Source organism: Hyperolius riggenbachi, chromosome 3 (assembly GCF_040937935.1).
Source record: "Hyperolius riggenbachi isolate aHypRig1 chromosome 3, aHypRig1.pri, whole genome shotgun sequence".
NCBI lineage: Eukaryota > Metazoa > Chordata > Amphibia > Anura > Hyperoliidae > Hyperolius > Hyperolius riggenbachi.
Window position 1 is genome coordinate 53,741,272 of NC_090648.1, and position 20,736 is coordinate 53,762,007.

At 47.0% G+C, this 20,736-nt stretch overlaps 1 protein-coding gene across 1 annotated transcript in view; it reads right to left on the bottom strand.

Annotated features, from left to right (window-relative positions):
* The window catches only part of LOC137562609 (A.superbus venom factor 1-like), a 554,872-nt gene that overhangs the window by 483,209 nt on the left and 50,927 nt on the right, over positions 1–20,736 (bottom strand). The window lies entirely within an intron of this gene.

The window sequence follows — 20,736 nt, forward strand, 5'->3', positions numbered from 1 at the left end:
TATATGTCCCAGTATATGTAGGCAGGGGGTATATGTCCCAGTATATGTAGCCAGGGGGATATGTCCCAGTATATGTAGGCAGGAGTATATGTCCCCAGAAAAAGTAGCCAGGGGGATATGTCCCAGTATATGTAGGCAGGGGTATATGTCCCAGTATTTGTAGCCAGGGGGATATGCCCCAGTATATGTAGCCAGGGGGATATGTCCCAGTATATGTAGGCAGGGGGTATATGTCCCAGTATATGTAGGCAGGGGGTATATGTCCCAGTATATGTAGCCAGGGGGATATGTCCCAGTATATGTAGGCAGGGGTATATGTCCCCAGAAAAAGTAGCCAGGGGGATATGTCCCAGTATATGTAGGCAGGGGTATATGTCCCAGTATATGTAGGCAGTGGTATATGTCCCAGTATATGTAGCCAAGGGGATATGTCCCAGTATATGTAGGCAGGGGGTATATGTCCCAGTATATGTAGGCAGGGGGTATATGTCCCAGTATATGTAGGCAGGGGGTATATGTCCCTGTATATGTAGCCAGGGGGATATGTCCCAGTATATGTAGGCAGGGGGATATGTCCCAGTATATGTAGGCAGGGGTATATGTCCCAGTATATGTAGCCAGGGGGATATGTCCCAGTATATGTAGCCAGGGGGATATGTCCCAGTATATGTAGGCAGGGGGTATATGTCCCAGTATATGTAGGCAGGGGGTATATGTCCCAGTATATGTAGGCAGGGGGTATATGTCCCAGTATATGTAGGCAGGAGTATATGTCCCAGTATATGTAGCCAGGGGGATATGTCCCAGTATATGTAGGCAGGGGGATATGTCCCAGTATATGTAGGCAGGGGGATATGTCCCAGTATATGTAGGCAGGGGGTATATGTCCCAGTATATGTAGGCAGGGGGTATATGTCCCAGTATATGTAGGCAGGGGGTATATGTCCCAGTATATGTAGGCAGGGGGTATATGTCCCAGTATATGTAGGCAGGGGGTATATGTCCCAGTATATGTAGGCAGGGGGTATATGTCCCAGTATATGTAGGCAGAGGGTATATGTCCCAGTATATGTAGGCAGGGGGTATATGTCCCAGTATATGTAGGCAGGGGGTATATGTCCCAGTATATGTAGGCATGGGGTATATGTCCCAGTATATGTAGGCAGGGGGTATATGTCCCAGTATATGTAGGCAGGGGGATATGTCCCCAGAAAAGGTGGCCATGTGTGCCCCAGCAGGAGGGGAGCAGCGCAGAGAAGAGGGAGAGCTATGGGCACTCACCTTAGGGGGCTCTCCCTCCCTCTCTCGCTCTCCCCTCCAGAGTCCGGAATGAAGTGTGCAGTGGCTGGGCAGCGGGCGGAACTTACCTCCTCACGTCGCACGCGCCGGATGGATTAGCCGCTACTCTGGTCTGATCCAGACCAGAGTGCGGCACCAGAACTTCCGGCGCAGGAGCGAGACGAGGTAAGTTCCGCCCGCTGCCCAGCCGCTGCACACTTCATTCCGGAGGGGACAGCGAGGGAGAGAGAGCCCCCTAAGGTGAGGGAAGGGGGGGGAGACGTCCTAGAAACACCAAATTTTCAGGGTTTATTAAACTGAATCTTGTGAACAAGATGCAAAAAAGTTTTCCAAAATACCTTATAGTTTTTGAGAAAATTGATGTTAAAGTCGGGTGGAATTTCTGCAATTTCCGGCGGAAATTTCCGCGATTTCCGGCGGAAATCCGCCTACCGCACTTGAATTACTGATTTCCGCATTCCAATGCGGAAATGCAATTTCCGAGCGGAATTTCGGAAATTGCATTTCCACAGAATCCGAATGAGCATCCCTATACAGCTTGATCCACCACTATACGCACGGCACGCTCCAGGAAGAAAGCATATGGGATCAAGTCACTGATGGCACCTTCACTGCGACTCACCAGGTTTGTCACCTCCTCAAACGGACGCATGAGCCTGCAGGCATTATGCATGAGTGTCCAGTACTTCGGCGATAACATCCCCAGCTCCCCAGAGCATGTCCTTTCACTGTAGTAGTACAGATACTCTTTGACAGCTTTCTCATGTTGTAGCAGGTGGTCATACATCAGGAGCAAAGAATTCCAGCGAGTCGGGCTATCGCAAATCAAGCGCCTCACTGGCAAGTTGTTTCTCCGCTGAATGTCGGCCAAGCGCGCCATGGCCATGTAGGGCCACCTGAAATGCCCACACACCTTCCTGGACTGCTTCAGGACCTCCTGTAAGCCTGAGTACTTGCACACAAATCTTTGTATTATGAGATTGAGCACATGTGCCATTGAGGGTACATGTGTCAGCTTTCCCAAACTCAAAGTCGAAATGAGATTGCTGCCGTTGTCACACACCATGTTGCCAATCTCCAGTTGGTGTGGGGTCAGCCACTGATCCACCTGTTTGTTCAGAGCAGGCAGGAGAGCTACTCCAGTGTGACTCCGGGCTTTGAGGCAAGACATGTCCAAGATGACATGACACCGTCGTACCTGGCATGCAGCATAGGCCCTGGGGAGCTGGGGGTGTGTAGTTGGAGAGTATGTATTAAGTGAGGAGGAGGTGGTTGACCCAATGTGCCATTAGTTATGTACCTGCCCTGACCGTCCTTGGCAGACCAGGCATCCGTGGTCAGATGGACCCTTGACCCAACGCTGTGTGCCAGTGATGACACCACTTGCCTTTCTACATCATGGTACAGTTTGGGTATCGCCTTTTGAGAAAAGTAATTGCGGCCTGGTATCTTCCACTGCAGTGTCCCAATCACCACAAATTTTCTGAAGGCCTCAGAGTCGGCCAGCCGGTATGGTAACAGCTGGAGAGATAACAGTTCCGCCAAGCCAGCTATCAGACATCGGGCAAGGGGGTGACTGGCAGACATTGGCTTCTTCCGCTCAAAGATTTCCTTCACGGACACCTGGCTGCTGCTGTGGGCAGAGGAGCAAAAAGCGCTCAAGGTGAGAGACGGAGTGGAGGAGGGTGGCTGTGAAGGTGCAAGAGATAAAGTGACTGAAGAAGATGCTGCACCTGAAGGAGGAAGAGGAGAAAGAGGGTGGCTTTGCCCTTGTTTGCTGCTTCTCCTCAGGTGGTCTTCCCATTGCCGTTTGTGCTTTTTCACCATGTGCCTTCATAAGGCAGGTGTCCCTACGCATGTCTTGGTCTTTCCACGACTCAATAAAGCGGCCATAGCCCCTTAAGAGAAAGTGTAATTAGGGCCTTGCTGTAACATAGATTGTAGTGTAACTATTTCAACTAATGTACCCTTCTTAAACTTGAAGATTGTATACAAATGTAAGCAGACTGCAGAGTGGCGCAGTTTAAGTTTGCTGGGCCCATAACCCAAAGGTTGATGGATTGAAACCAACCTCTGCTAGGCATGATTTCATTTTTGCACCTCGCTTTATCGCATGGGCAAAACGGTTTCCATAGCCCTGTAAGAGAAAGTGTAATAAGGGCCCTGCCATAACATAGATATTACGGTAGCTAAGACTACTCCTGGGCCTTTCTTGTAGTTGAAGAGATGAGTGAACTGTGACACCACACAAAAAAACAAAACAAAAAAAAAACAGCAAACAGAGAAGCTTCCCCATATTGGAGCATTGGATTTGGTAAAGTCTTAAGCCAATGTGTTGTAAGTACAAGTAAGCTTTAGGTTAGCAAGAATGGTTGCATGGCCACCTAGCTTTTCATCCTTCCCAGGCCAACTAGGCTGGCTTCAGCCTGTAGAGTTGGTGGTATAGTGGTGAGCATAGCTGCCTTCAGAGCAGTTGACCTGGGTTTGATTCCTGGGCAATGTATGTGAGCGAGCTTTTGACATCCTACAAATCTCTGGAAGACAAGATTCTCCTCTGGAGGAGTAGGAGTAGGAGGAGAGGAGGGGGGTTACCAGGTGCATGTGCAGTACAGTATTTCCGGGTCAAACGTCACTGATCACTCTATCCAGGAAGAGGATAACAGTTGGAAATGCAGGTGAATAGAGGCAGACACCGGGCCACAGGAGCTGTCCCCTTGGGAGGCCTCAGGAGCGATTGGCTCTCATAGGCGGATGCCTATGACAGCTGATCGCCATCATTGGCTGGTGGGGAGAGGGAAAAAAATAAATAAAAAAATAGGTAATTTCATGAAATAAATAAATAAACATTGTGGGAGCAATCAGAGCCCACCAACAGAAAGATCTGTTGGTCAGCAGAAAAGATGGGGGGAATCACAGCTTGTGCCGAGCTGTACGGCCCTGAAGCAAGCCCTTAAAGCTGCAGTGGCCTGAATTGTAAAAAATAGGGTGTTTAAGCCTATAGTCCTGAAGAGGTTAAATGTTACCTGCTGGTACAGGACTAGCACTTGATGTTAATGTAAACGCAAGGGAATGCATTTTTACATTTTAAAAAATAAATATGTTACTGTGTTTTACTCCAATGATTAGGAAATTAAAAAAAAAAGCAAATGCAAAACGCACAAAAATGGATGAAAAATGCAATCATGAAACGCAATAGCATACACCAAAAACCCAGCACTACACCCCGCCACATATCCAATTAACTTTTCCTGAGTGGTGATATTTTCAATTTTGTCAATACATTGCCTTTTAACCACTTTACCACCGCAGGTGTAGAGATGTTGATGTAGCGAACGGTTCGACGGCGAACGGTTCCAGGCGCACTTTGGGGGTTCGCGTTCGCAGGGCCGGGCCGAGGCAGAGGCTGGAGAGGCTCCAGCCTCAGGGCGCACTGTAGGAGGGGGCGCACAATTCATTCAGCTGTCATTCCCAATTGTGTTTGAAGCAGAAAGAAATAAGAAAAGGGGATACATGACAGTGACTGCAAGCCAGATAACTGGAGATTAAGGTGTTGGGGAGGTTGGGGGCCCTGAGGCACCTATTAGTCTAATAGCAATCAGTGTGTGACGGCTGGGGTGGGAGGGATGGAGGGGCGCACTTTGCTGTCTCAGCCTTGGGTGCTGAAGGACCTTGTCCCGGCTCTGCGCGTTCGCCTGGACCAAGCGAACTTTTGCGGAAGTTCGATTCGCCCCATAATGCACTATGAGGGTCAACTTTGACCCTCTGCATCACAGTCAGCAGGCACATTGTAGCCTTATGGAAAAAGAGTTACGGCAAATAGATTGGAATAGCTCAGAAGTAGTGGACAATCTTACCCCAGGTGAGAGATGGGCGTTAGAGGACCTCAAAAAACAAGACAATCTTATTATCAAAGCAAGTGATAAGGGGGGAAACCTCGTCATTTTACCACGTAGTATGTATATTGGGGAAATTCACAGACAGCTCTCTGATACAAACACCTATCGGAAGATTATCAATGATCCTTTCCCACATGTAGCTGATGAATTAAACTATCGTCTCCTGGCTGGATTGGGTCACGGTGTGATTAATTCGGATGAGTACGGGTTTATGAAGGTAGAGACTTATTCTAAGCCTACACTCTACGTCCTTCCGAAAATTCACAAGGGTACCCATCCACCGCCGGGAAGACCGATTGTTTCAGCTGTTAATGGACCTTGTGAAAATGTTGGAAAATTTCTAGATAAAAAACTACAGCCACTGGTTCATGATCTCCCATCATATGTACGTGACTCAATGGAGGTCCTTGATCAACTTAGGGACTTCAAAATTGAGGAAAATTGGTCCCTGGCATCAATTGATGTGGAATCATTATATACATCAATTCCACATCAGGTTGGGTTAGAAGCAATAGAACATTTTCTGTTTAGAGCCTTCCCCTTACATGAGATGCACAACTTATTTCTGAAAGAATTGACTCATTTCGTGCTTACCAATAATTTTTTTACTTTTGAAGAGAGGTACTACCACCAGATACAGGGCACGAGTATGGGGGCGGCCTGCGCCCCATCTTATGCCTGCCTACATTTGGGTATGTGGGAGGAGATGGAGGTTTATACCAACGAGCTGTTCCGAACGGGGGCGGTCCTTTGGCTGAGGTACATCGATGATGTGCTGGTGGTGTGGAGGAAGCCGAGAGAGGATTTTGAGCGATTTATTACTGAATTGAATTCTAATACACGGAACGTTCGTTTGACATTCTCCATTGATCCAACCTGTATTTCATTTTTAGATCTGTTGATCTTTAAATGTGGGGATCATTTGGAGACCAAAACGTTCCGAAAGCCAACTGCGGGTAACTCTCTCCTCCACGCTGCCAGCCATCACCCGATGTCCTTGGTCAGGGGAATCCCGGTCGGTCAGTTTCTGAGGTTGCGTCGCAACTGCTCAAGTTTGGAGCAATTTAAAATTGAGTCGGCCCAGCTTTATGACCGATTTAGGGCGAGAGGATATGGGCATAGAACCCTGCGACGAGCATACAACCGGGCATTACGCGAGGATAGAAATCAGTTGCTCCGCCCTCGTACCCGTGCCCCCAACTCTGGTGGTGGTGCCCGTATTATTACTATGTATAATGGCCAATGGTCCAAAATTAGAGAGGCTCTCAATAGATGCTGGCATGTCCTCCAAATTGATGAGAATATTAGGAAAATTGTAGGTCCCCGCCCTTTACTCACTGCCCGTAGGGCAAGAAACTTACGTGACCACTTGGTGAGATCAGAACTACCAAAATTGCAGCAGGGTACATGGTTAGATCGAATACCGCCCCCTGCGGGGATGTTTCCCTGCGGTAACTGCAAAGGGTGTAGATGCACTCTAAGGACAAACCAATTTGTGTCACAGGATGGTCTAAGACAGTATAGAATAAAATCTTTCTATAACTGTAATACAACTTGGGTTGTGTATTTACTTATGTGTCCATGCAGAAAGTATTATGTTGGGATGACCACCCGTGCCTTTAAGACACGTTTGTTGCAGCATATGTGTGATATTGTTAGTGGGGAGCGTAGGTCCACAGTTGTGGAGCATTTCCAGGAGGAACATGGCGGATCAACTCTGGGCCTACGTGGTCTGGTGATCGACATCGACAACCTTCCTCCCTCCTTTCGCACTATGCGCACAGAGAAAACGCTCTTGCAGAAGGAGGCTATGTGGATGCACCGCCTGGGGACCATTTTTCCTGCTGGTTTAAATGTAGATTTTTCTTTGAAATGGTTTCTGTAACTTTATTAGAGGATGTGCTTTTCTTCCATCCTTTTCCTTTCCCCCCCCCACCTCCCCCCTTTCCCCTCCCCTCCTTCTCTCTTCTCCCCCCCTTTCTTTCCCCCCCCTCCCCCTTTTTCCTTCCTCCCCCCCCCCCTTTTTCTTCCCCATTTCTCTCTGTTTCCTCCCCCACTCTCATCCGCTTGCTTAGCTAACGGCCGTGCCGGTAACAGATCTTAATAATTTGAAAGAATACTGTATCTGTATGTTGTAAAGTAGGGCAAGAAATCTGCACCTCGGGAGGTAGATGTGTTTAAGTATGTGTGGACGATGTGAAGCAGTTGTCTACCTAATGCTAGATGTAACACTCTGCTTCCCCTTTAAAATACTGAAGCAGGATTAGCGCGTTTCCTATGCCTTTAAAACACAGTATTGTGGCGTTTGAGGAGGTGGAGCCGGGAACGTCCTTTAAAAAGGAGGCTCACTCCTCTAAGCTCCGCCCTGATGAAGCTTGGTGTTACCAAGCGAAACTAGTCGGTGATTGGCTGCCTCCATCCAGCCCACTGACCTCCGACCCGCTAGGCGATGATGCGCTAGCAACTCCGCAAGCACACGTGGAGACTGGCGTCCAGCGGCGCCAGCTACCGGGAACAGACACTGCGTGAGAGGGCTGAGTTGGTGGACGGACTCTGAGCGATCGGAGTGATTCAGCTCCGTGGAGACCTCCCACACTAGACGCCTGCATACAAGTGTTTATTACCAGCTCCACAGCAGGAGAAGTTCAAACTGCCAGTGCCTTCAGATCACACGCCGGACTACATCTCAAGGTGGGGGCCCCCTCTGGAATACAATATCTGCAGCCTGCCTGGGCGGCCAGCATAATATAGCCAGGTGAAGCTGAAGTGCATTGCTCCCGACGGACTGTTGGAGGTCGTGAGTATTAACACTCATGTGGTCAATGCAATGTTAATAGGCATACCGGTTCCCTTGAATGAGACTTAATCACGTCTGTTCGTTTGTTGCTGGACATGCTCGCCAGAGCAGGGACAAGGTCCTCCAGCACCCAAGGCTGAGACACCAAAGTGCGCCCCTCCATCCCTCCCACCCCAGCCATCACACACCGATTGCTATTAGACTAAGAGGGCCACAGGGCCCACAACCTCCCCAACACCTTAATATCTAGTTATCTGGCTTGCAGTCACTGCTATGTATCCCCTTTTCTTATTTCTTTCTGCTTCATACACAATTAGGAATGACAGCTGAATGAATTGTGCGCCCCCCTCCTACACTGCGCCCTGAGGCTGGAGCCTCTCCAGCCTATGCCTCGGCCCGGCCCTGATGCTCGCTTAGCTATTGCCTCTTTTCCACGCTGCTTCCCTCCTATGCTTGGCCCTTTGCGGATGGACTGCAGTTTGTGCTCTATGCGGGGTACCCCAAGCCTGATTTGTGTGTATGGGGAGGTGTGTCAGTATGGTTGGTGGTGAGCCTTGGTTTTAATGACAACAGCGCTGTTGCTTTTTAGCTTCGCTGTTTGATGCAATAGTAGTCTCGTTTTCATGTTTAGCCAATAAAGAATTTTTCATTTTGCATACACCGGAGTGTCCTTAGGAACCTTTTTTCCACAATTTTGTTGTTACAATGCGGTTCAGGACCCTTTTCCAATCGGAAAGGTGATGCTTTAATACATTGATATGTTCCCTTATCTCCCGTCCCCTTTCCCCGTTACACATTGTAGCCATTCAGGCTACACTAAGCCCTGGAGCCCCACCCCCCTTATATAAGGCAGCCTCCGGCGGCCATTAGCCTCACTCGTGTGCCTGCTAGAGAGTGAGACAGACTAGGGACAGCTGCTGCAGACTTGTTCTTCTAGGGACAGATTAGTTAGGTTCTTGGCTGCTTAGCTTGCTCCTGGCTGATTATTATTGCTTTTATAGCACCCCTCAACAGCTATTTTCAGAGCTCATCCTGTACTTTTTTTTTTTTCTGTGTGTCAAACTGACACTTGTGTTGCATACACAGCCTTGCTAATTCATAGTGTGTGTGCCACTGCTAGCAGCCCAGCACATTCAGTGAGTGTGTGACAGGGAGCTGCACATTGTACTACCCAGTACTGCATATACCCAGTACCTGTTGTGTTTACTTAACCCACCTCATCACTGCATACACCTAGCTTTGTGTTGAGTGAACCCAGCTCACTGCATCTAACTACCTGTTGTGTTACATAGTTACATAGTTACATAGTTATTTTGGTTGAAAAAAGACATACGTCCATCGAGTTCAACCAGTATAAAGTACAACACCAGCCTGCTCCCTCACATATCCCTGTTGATCCAGAGGAAGGCGAAAAAACCCTTACAAGGCATGGTCCAATTAGCCCCTAAAGGGAAAAATTCCTTCCCGACTCCAGATGGCAATCAGATAAAATCCCTGGATCAACATCATTAGGCATTACCTAGTAATTGTAGCCATGGATGTCTTTCAACGCAAGGAAAGCATCTAAGCCCCCTTTAAATGCAGGTATAGAGTTTGCCATAACGACTTCCTGTGGCAATGCATTCCACATCTTAATCACTCTAACTGTAAAGAACCCTTTCCTAAATAAATGGCTAAAACGTTTTTCCTCCATGCGCAGATCATGTCCTCTAGTCCTTTGAGAAGGCCTAGGGACAAAAAGCTCATCCGCCAAGGTATTATATTGCCCTCTGATGTATTTATACATGTTAATTAGATCCCCTCTAAGGCGTCTTTTCTCTAGACTAAATAAACCCAGTTTATCTAACCTTTCTCGATAAGTGAGACCTTCCATCCCACGCATCAATTTTGTTGCTCGTCTCTGCACCTGCTCTAAAACTGCAATATCTTTTTTGTAATGTGGTGCCCAGAACTGAATTCCATATTCCAGATGTGGCCTTACTAGAGAGTTAAACAGGGGCAATATTATGCTAGCATCTCGAGTTTTTATTTCCCTTTTAATGCATCCCAACATTTTGTTAGCTTTAGCTGCAGCTGCTTGGCATTGAGTACGATTATTTAACTTGTTGTCAATGAGTACTCCTAAGTCCTTCTCCAAGTTTGATGTCCCCAACTGTATCCCATTTATTTTGTATGGTGCTAGACCATTAGTACGTCCAAAATGCATGACCTTACATTTGTCAACATTGAATTTCATCTGCCATGTATGTGCCCATATAGCCATCCTATCCAGATCCTGTTGCAATATGACACTATCTTCCTGAGAGTTGATGATTCTGCACAATTTTGTATCATCTGCAAAAATAGCAACATTGCTCACTACTGCATCTACTAGGTCATTATTAAATAAATTGAAGAGCACTGGACCCAGAACAGACCCCTGTGGGACCCCACTGCTAACAGTCTCCCATTTTGAGTACGATCCATTGACCACAACTCTTTGTTTTCTGTCCATTAGCCAGTTCCCTATCCATGAACACAGACTCTTCCCCAGTCCTTGCATCCTCAACTTTTGCACCAGACTTTTGTGGGGAACAGTGTCGAAGGCCTTTGCAAAGTCCAAGTATATCACATCTACAGCATTCCCAATATCCATATTAGCATTCACTACCTCATAAAAGCTGAGCATGTTAGTCAAACAGGACCTGTCTTTAGTAAACCCATGTTGATGCTGAGAAATAAGATTATTTTCTACTATGAAGTCATGTATAGTATCTCTTAGTAACCCCTCAAATAGTTTGCATACAACTGATGTTAAACTTACAGGTCTATAATTTCCTGGATCAGATTTTTTGCCCTTCTTAAATAATGGGAAAACGTGGGCTGTACGCCAATCCACTGGGACTCTGCCAGTTGCAAGAGAGTCACAAAAGATAAGATAAAGGGGTTTATCTATAACTGAACTTAATTCCCTTAGGACCCGAGGATGCATGCCATCTGGGCCAGGTGCCTTGTCTATTTTTAATTTATTTAGTCTTGCCTTCACTTCTTCCTGCGTTAAGTATTTAATATTACAGTTAGAAGATTGAGACTCTTCCGCCTCTGTAGTTTGCAACAGTGCTGTTTCTTTTGTGAAGACAGAAGCAAAGAAAGCATTTAATAACTCTGCCTTACCTTGGTCATCCACCATTGAGTTCCCATCCTCATCCTTTAGGAGTCCTATACAGTCAACCTTTCTTTTTTTAGAGTTAATGTACTTGTAAAACTTTTTTGGGTTAGATTTGATATCCTTAGCGATTTGTTTTTCAGCTTCAATCTTTGCCTGCCTAATTTCTTTTTTACAATTTTTATTGCACTCCTTATAATTGCTTAGTGCAGCCTCGGTCCCCTCCTGTTTTAAGACCTTATAGGCATTCTTTTTCCTCTTCATTTTATCTTTAACCTTTCTATTCATCCATAGAGGCCTTTTTTTATTCCTAGACATTTTGTTTCCATATGGGATATACATACTACAGTATTGATTGAGTATAAGTTTAAAAGCTTGCCATTTCCCTTCAGTGTCTTCCCCTTGTAGTACATTATCCCAGTTCACCAAACTTAGTGCCTGCCTAATTTGAGTGAACTTTGCTTTTCTAAAATTCATAGTTTTAGTGGTCCCGCTGCCCCGTGGCCTATCAGTCACCAGATCAAACGTTATCATGTTGTGATCACTATTTCCCAAATGTTCTTGAACCTGCACATTTGATACATTATCTGGTCTATTAGAAATGATCAGATCCAGTAACGCATTCCCCCTAGTTGGTTCAGTTACCATTTGAGTCAAGTAATTGTCCTGTAGTGCTGCCAGAAATCTGCTGCTTTTACCAGAATGGGTAGCCTCAATACTCCAGTCAATGTCTGGAAAGTTGAAGTCGCCCATAATTATGACCTCATTTTTACCTGCAGCTTTTTCAATCTGCTGTAGTAATCGCAGTTCTGCAGCTTCATTAATAAGAGGTGGCCTGTAGCATACCCCAATAAGCAATTGGCAACTTTTATTTCCACCATGAATATTTACCCAAACGGACTCCACATCTTCGCAATCTTCCTCCATCTCATCGTTGAGGACAGCTGTAAGAGAATTCTTAACAAAGAGACAAACCCCTCCACCTTTTTTCCCTGTTCTATCCCTCCTAAACAGCAAAAACAACAGAAGTGGAGGAGCACCCATGCAAAAGGATATGGGGTGTGCCGTAGCTTTAAGACCACTGTACCAATGATCCAAAGATGCAGATCCAGACGAAGCAGGCACCACCTTCAGTAAATAATTAGCTCTTTATTGAAAAAGTCATAAAAAATGACAAGTCATCGGTAAAAAATGGCTTTAGCGGCTGACAGCCCGCTGTTTCAAGCTCAGTAGCTCTTTTTCAAAGCCAGAAGCCATACAAACAAATAGAGGAACAGCTCCTCCTTAAATAGGAACTATACAAGTGATTAGCCAATCAATTTAAAATCTGGCTGGCCAATGAGAGCACTCAGGAGGGCTGTGGACCTGATGGGGAACTGAAAAGAATGACATCACCAAAAACACACCTCCCAGACTTGCCAACGCCTAGCGCATGCGTATACAACCGTCCGCATGCGGAAAAACGTACGCATTATACGCGGAAAATCATCCAGACGGCAAAATCATACGTACGTATAAGAAGGTCCGCATGCGTAAAATTGTACGCGTCTGACGCGTAAAAACCATATGCGTTTAACGCTGAAAATTTCACTAACATGCGTCAATATAGCCGCAAAGAAGATAGTAAGTGAAATTTAAAGATATAGCAGCGGTATACAAAAGTGCCTGGGGACCACCAAAAACGTCATCACAAACATGAAACGGTCACCACAACCAAGTGTGACAATATGCAATGACAACAAAAGGGTGTCCCCAGAGCAAACAACAACCGCCTATACTTACAAAAAGGCAAGATACCACACATCGCTATGCGTTCAGCAAGACACATGGGAGTTTTCCTAAAAAAGAAAAAAGAAAAAATTAGAGACAACACTAGAAAAAATGAGAGGAACACAGCCATCCCAAGATTATCACACAGGCCAACCAGTAGGAGAAACAGTAAGCAGAGAAAGACAATCACAAAGGATAACTCATATACAGAAACTGAGATCATATTCTCGATTTAGCCCACCCAACCCCATAACATTAAGTTTTCGAATCCACCATGCTCCCCTACGTGCCAATTCAGCCTTTCTATTCAATCTACCCCGCCAATCATACGGTACACTATCTATAACCTGCACCTTCATCTGTGCCACACCATGTCGAGCTGTTGAAAAATGAGACGACACAGCCTGTGTCGTATCATGATTCCGGATTGCTGATTTATGCGATGCCATTCTGTCTCGTAAGGGTTGTGTGGTCATTCCGACATATCCAAGGCCGCACGGACATTTAATTAGATAAACTACATAAGTGGAGTCGCAAGAATAGCGACCTCTAACAGTATATTGTGTGCCCTTGCATGGATGAGTGAATGTACCACCTTTTGCTATGTGGCTGCACAAATGGCAGCTTAAACAGGGAAAAGTACCAATTCTTGAACCAGTGGAAAATGAATTAACAATCATGGAAGAACTCAATGAATTACAGCTACGTTGTCTAAATACTTTATCAAGAATCCTTCCCCCGGATACCGGAGTTCCGCTATCCTCCTTTGCTTTCGTTCAAAAAGGCCCCCACCATTCGTGATAAAGTATTTAGACAACGTAGCTGTAATTCATTGAGTTCTTCCATGATTGTTAATTCATTATCCACTGGTTCAAGAATTGGTACTTTTCCCTGTTTAAGCTGCCATTTGTGCAGCCACATAGCAAAAGGTGGTACATTCACTCATCCATGCAAGGGCACACAATATACTGTTAGAGGTCTCTATTCTTGCGACTCCACTTATGTAGTTTATCTAATTAAATGTCCGTGCGGCCTTGGATATGTCGGAATGACCACACAACCCTTACGAGACAGAATGGCATCGCATAAATCAGCAATTCGGAATCATGATACGACACAGGCTGTGTCGTCTCATTTTTCAACAGCTCGACATGGTGTGGCACAGATGAAGGTGCAGGTTATAGATAGTGTACCGTATGATTGGCGGGGTAGATTGAATAGAAAGGCTGAATTGGCACGTAGGGGAGCATGGTGGATTCGAAAACTTAATGTTATGGGGTTGGGTGGGCTAAATCGAGAATATGATCTCAGTTTCTGTATATGAGTTATCCTTTGTGATTGTCTTTCTCTGCTTACTGTTTCTCCTACTGGTTGGCCTGTGTGATAATCTTGGGATGGCTGTGTTCCTCTCATTTTTTCTAGTGTTGTCTCTAATTTTTTCTTTTTTCTTTTTTAGGAAAACTCCCATGTGTCTTGCTGAACGCATAGCGATGTGTGGTATCTTGCCTTTTTGTAAGTATAGGCGGTTGTTGTTTGCTCTGGGGACACCCTTTTGTTGTCATTGCATATTGTCACACTTGGTTGTGGTGACCGTTTCATGTTTGTGATGACGTTTTTGGTGGTCCCCAGGCACTTTTGTATACCGCTGCTATATCTTTAAATTTCACTTACTATCTTCTTTGCGGCTATATTGACGCATGTTAGTGAAATTTTCAGCGTTAAACGCGTATGGTTTTTACGCGTCAGACGCGTACAATTTTACGCATGCGGACCTTCTTATACGTACGTATGATTTTGCCGTCTGGATGATTTTCCGCGTATAATGCGTACGTTTTTCCGCATGCGGACGGTTGTATACGCATGCGCTAGGCGTTGGCAAGTCTGGGAGGTGTGTTTTTGGTGATGTCATTCTTTTCAGTTCCCCATCAGGTCCACAGCCCTCCTGAGTGCTCTCATTGGCCAGCCAGATTTTAAATTGATTGGCTAATCACTTGTATAGTTCCTATTTAAGGAGGAGCTGTTCCTCTATTTGTTTGTATGGCTTCTGGCTTTGAAAAAGAGCTACTGAGCTTGAAACAGCGGGCTGTCAGCCGCTAAAGCCATTTTTTACCGATGACTTGTCATTTTTTATGACTTTTTCAATAAAGAGCTAATTATTTACTGAAGGTGGTGCCTGCTTCGTCTGGATCTCTATCCCTCCTAAACACATTGTATCCTTTTAAATTAGCTATCCAGTCATGGCTTTCATCCATCCATGTCTCGGTTATTCCCACAATATCATAGCCTTTGTCATTCAGAATGAACTCTAGTTCGTCTATTTTATTTGCAAGGCTCCGAGCATTGGTTACCATGCACTTTATATTTTTACCACCACATTTACCAATTTTGTTTACATGAAATGGGCTATTTGAATTTTTACCAACCTCCTTAATCTTTACACTGTCCCCACCCCCCTCTCCACCCTCCATAATGATAGGTTCCCACTGTCTTTTTACCTCATCTTGTCTATGTATTGAGACTTTATCCTCCCGCCTCCCCCCCAGATCCTAGTTTAAAATCTCCTCCAACCGTTTAGCCATCTTCTCCCCCAATGCAGCTGCACCCTCCCCATTAAGGTGCAGCCCATCCCTGCTGTAGAACCTGTAGCCGACTGCAAAGTCTGCCCAGTTCTCCAGGAACCCAAACCCTTCCTTCCTACACCAATTTCTCAGCCACTTATTTAACTCCCTAAGCTCCCTCTGTCTCTCAGATGTAGCACGTGGCACTGGCAGTATTTCAGAAAACACCACCTTGGAGGTCCTTGCTTTAAGTTTATCTCCAAGTACCTGAAAATCATTTTTGAGGACCTTCCATCTCCCCAGCCCCACCCAGTAATCTGTCAATTCTTTCCGCTACATGCCAAACCCGAGCACCCGGGAGGCAACAGACTGTACGGCATTCGCAGTTTCTTTGACAGATTACCCTATCTGTGCGCCTAATAATTGAATCCCCTACCACCAGTACCTGTCTAGCCTTAGCTGCACTCCTATTCCCTTTCTCGTTACAGCAGTCTGCCCCTTGGTTGCTAAGGAGCACATCCTGCTGCAGCATTGCTACACCTGAATCATCCTCCCCAATATTACGCAAACAAGCATACTTATTAGTGAGGGACAACTCGGGACTAGCCTCCCTGCCACTTTTTCCCCTACCCCTTCTAACTGTGACCCAACTAGTGGCTGCCTCTGCTTCTTGGTCCGGCTGTACTCCACCCTCCTCATCTTCAACGGTTCCATGCAGTGTCTAGATCGTGAGATCCAAGCTCTTCTCCATGTTGTGTATGCTTCTCAGTGTTGCGAGATGCTTATTTAGCTCTGCGACTTCCGCCTCTAACTGAGCAACACGCACACACCCAGGGCAACAGTAAACACCCTCAATCCGCTGATCAAGGCATGCATACATGTTACAGGATGTACACTGTACAGCATAGTCCAACATGATGACTTTTGTGTGGGGAAAAATTATTTAAAGTAAACTGTGGCGGTAAAAGATGAAACGGGAGATTGAGTGTAGCTGGGGAGGAGGAAAGGGAGAGTAAGTAAAGTTGGGGAGTGTGGGGAGTGAGGGGAGGAGAAGGGGGGGAGGGGTCGGGAGGGGGGAGGAGGAGGAGGGGCGGGAGGGGTGGAGGAGTGGAGGTGGAGTGAGTGAAGTTGGGGTGGAGTCCTCAAAATTTAAAGACTACACCACAACGTGCCTAGCACATTCTAACCAATGCAAAAAAACGCAATATTGATTGAAGGGGTTTTTATTTTTTTTATTATTTTTTTTTTTTTTTTTAGTCCTTACCTACTTCCTCTCACCACTCTCTTTGTGCCTGTGTTGTAACGCCTGTTTTTAACGCCTATGCCACTTGTGTCGCAGCCACTTAGTGAGCAAGCCACAGACTGAGCAAGCTCAGTACTGAGTCCTGAAGCTGACCAAATACCTCCTGTTGCAGCTAGTCCCTCCCCCTAGCCAATTGCCTGCTGCAAAACAAACTAGAGGGAAAAGAAAAAAAATTGTACTTTTAAAAACTGACACTTGCTGCTTAATATCAGATGAACCACACAGACAATCCACCAGATATTGCAGCAGCAAAAAAACAATATACAAACAGCAATGTAATATAATTAGTGCTCACAATTCCCAGCAGTGAAGTGAAGCAGCCCTCCACCAAGATTAGAGTGTTGAGTGAACCCACCCCACTGCATCTAAGTACCTTTACTGTTCAGTGAACCCACCTCACTGCATCTAACTACCTGTTGTGTTGAGTGAACCCACCTCACTGCATCTAAGTACCTTTACTGTTCAGTGAACCCAGCTCACTGCATCTCACTACCTGTTGTGTTGAGTGAACCCACCTCACTGCATCTAAGTACCTTTACTGTTCGGTGAACCCAGCTCACTGCATCTCACTACCTGTTGTGTTGAGTGAACCCACCTCACTGCATCTAAGTACCTTTACTGTTCAGTGAACCCAGCTCACTGCATCTCACTACCTGTTGTGTTGAGTGAACCCACCTCACTGCATCTAAGTACCTTTACTGTTCGGTGAACCCAGCTCACTGCATCTCACTACCTGCTGTGTTGAGTGAACCCACCTCATTACATCTAACTACCTTTACTGTTCAGTGAACCCAGCTCACTGCATCTCACTACCTGTTGTGTTGAGTGAACCCACCTTACTGCATCTAAGTACCTTTACTATTCAGCGAACCCAGCTCACTGCATCTAAGTACCTTTACTGTTCAGTGAACCCAGCTCACTGCATCTAAGTACCTTTACTGTTCAGTGAACCCAACTCACTGCATATAACAACCTGTTGTGTTAAGTGAACCCACCTCACTGCATCTAAGTACCTTTACTGTTCAGTGAACCCACCTCACTGCATCTAACTACCTGTTGTGCTGTGTGAACTCACCTCACTGCATATACCTAGCATCCCCCCGAGATGGACAAAATGGACAAACCAGGTAGAGGAAGAGGTAGAGGCAGACCCAGAGGAAGGCCACCAGGCACCGGCAGGTCTGTGCGAGGTGGTGTTGCTGTGATTTCATGCGGACCTGTCCCAAAATACAGTGCTCAGAAGAAGGCACGTGCCATCACTTCCCAAAATTGTGAGGACATGGTTGAGTATTGAACACAGAAGACCTCATCTCCCGCAGCCAGTGCAACCAGCGCTAGTACAAGCACCACATCTGCTGCATTTGACACTTCGCAGGAGTTATTTGGTGGTGGTGAAATCACTGATTCACAGCCACTACTGCAACAACAAGAAGAAGGCGCAGGTACACCACCTCATACGTCTGAGTTAGGTGGCAATAGTATGGACGTAACGTGTGAGGAGGGGGATGATGAACCACCTGAAGTTGGTGCAGTTGAGGAGGTGCCTGAGGAAAGCGAAGCTGGGCAGGAGGATTATGATGATGATTACACAGATGCCACGTATGTTCCCAGTAGAGGAGATGACCAGGGGGACATTTCAGAGGGGGAGTCAGAGAGGAGTAGGAGGAGACGACTCCATGATAGAAGCAGAGGGAGCTTGTCCTCAGAAACAGCTGGGGGCAGTGTCCGGCGCCATGTATCGCCAGCTATGGACAGCCAGCCAGCATGCCCTTCAAGGTCAGCTGCTGATGCCACCATAGTGCCATCACCCCAGGGGGGCTCAGCGGTTTGGAAATTTTTTAACATGTGCATCTCAGATCGGAGCAAAGCCATCTGTTGTCTCTGCCAGCAAAAATTGAGCCGTGGAAAGGCCAACTCTCACGTAGGGACAAGCGCCTTACGAAGGCACCTGGAGAGAAGGCACAAACAGCTATGGCAAGAACACCTGAGGAAAAGCAGCACCCAAAAGACAAGCCACCCTCCTTCTCCTCTTCCTCTTTCAGGTGCATCATCTTCATCCACTTTCTCCCTTGCACCTTCACAGCCACCCTCCTCCACACCGCTTCTTCCCTTGAGTGGTTCCTTCTCCTCTGCCCACAGCAGTACCCAGCTGTCCGTGAAGGACGTATTTGAGCGTAAGAAGCAAATGTCTGCCAGTCAACCTCTTGCCCGGCGTCTGACAGCTGGCGTGGCAGAACTATTAGCTTTCCAGCTATTACCATACAAGCTGGTGGAGTCGGAGGCTTTCCGTAAGTTTGTGGCCATTGGTACGCCGCAGTGGAAGATACCAGGCCGCAATTATTTTTCACAAAAGGCCCTACCCAAATTGTACCTTGCAGTTGAGAGGCAAGTGGTGTCATCTATTGAGAAGAGCGTTGAGTCAAGGGTCCACCTGACCATGGATGCCTGGTCTGCCAAGCGCGGGCAGGGCCGCTACATTACATACACAGCCCATTGGGTCAACCTGGTGACCGATGGCAGCAAGCAGGGAGTACGTGGCTGTGCAGCAAACCGACTTGTCACACCTCCACGGCTTGCAGGCAGGCCTCCAGCCACCTCCTCTTCGCCTGCTACCACCTCTTCGCTGTTGTCATCCTCCTCCTTCTCCTCCTTGGCTGGTGCCACAATCTCCTCTCCAGCTACACAGCCTCCGCACCCCAGGGCCTATGCTGCATGCCAGGTACGACGGTGTCACGCAGTGTTAGACATGTCCTGAAAGCGGAGAGTCACACTGGAGCAGCTCTCCTGGCTGCTCTTAACAAACAGGTGGAGCAATGGCTGACCCCGCACAAGCTTGAGATCGGCAACGTGGTGTGTGACAACGGCAGCAATCTCATTTCTGCATTGAATTTGGGAAAGCTGACACACATACCCTGCATGGCACATGTGCTGAATCTGGTTGTGCAAAGATTTGTGTCCAAGTAACCAGGCTTAGAGGACGTCCTGAAGCAGGCCAGGAAGTTGTGTTGGCATTTCAGGCGCTATTACATGGCCATGGCACGCTTTGCGGACATTCAGCGTAGAAACAACTTGCCGGTGAGACGCCTGATTTGCGATAGCCCGACTCGCTGGAATTCCACCCTGCTGATGTTCTCTCGCCTGCTAGACCAGGAGAAAGCCATCACCCAGTACCTGTATCATTACAGTACAAGGACACAATCTGGGAGGATGGGGGTGTTGTGGCCCAACAACTGGACACTGATGCGAAATGCATGCAGGGTCATGGAGCCCTTTGAGGAGGTGACCAAACTGGTGAGTCGCGCTGAGGGCACCATCAGCGACTTGATCCCCTACGCCTACTTCGTGGAGCGTGCCATGCGTAGAGTGGTGGATACAGCTGTGGAGGAGCGTGAACGAGAACAGTTACCGCAGCAGGAGTCATGGGAGCGATTTACATCCGAACCCGATGTTTCCACAACACCTGCGACAGCACAGAGGGGGGAGGAGGAGGAGGAAGAAGAAGAGGAGGATTAGTGTGGGGAAGGAGAGGAGTCAGACTCTGATGATGGTGATGAGGAAGGTGTTTCTGTGGAGGAGGAAGAAGCGGCGGAAGAAGAACAACCGCGGCAGCCGTCACAGGGGGCTTCTGCTGCTCCACGTTCCCGTGGTATTGTTCGTGGCTGGGAAGAGGAAGAGGAGTTGCATGCCGTCACTGAGGAAGAGCAAGAGGAGATGGAGAGTACGTCTGCATCCAGCTTTGTGCAGATGGCCTCTTTCATGTTGTCCAGCCTGTTGAGGGACCCCCGTATCAAAAAGCTCAAGGCGAATGACCTGTATTGGGTGGCCACGCTACTAGACCCTCGGTACAGGCACAAACTGTTACCAACTCAACACAAGACGGAAAGGATGCAGCACTTGCAGAACAAGATGTCGATGATGCTTTACAATGCGTTTAAGGGTGATGTGGCTGCACAACGCAATCAAGGTAC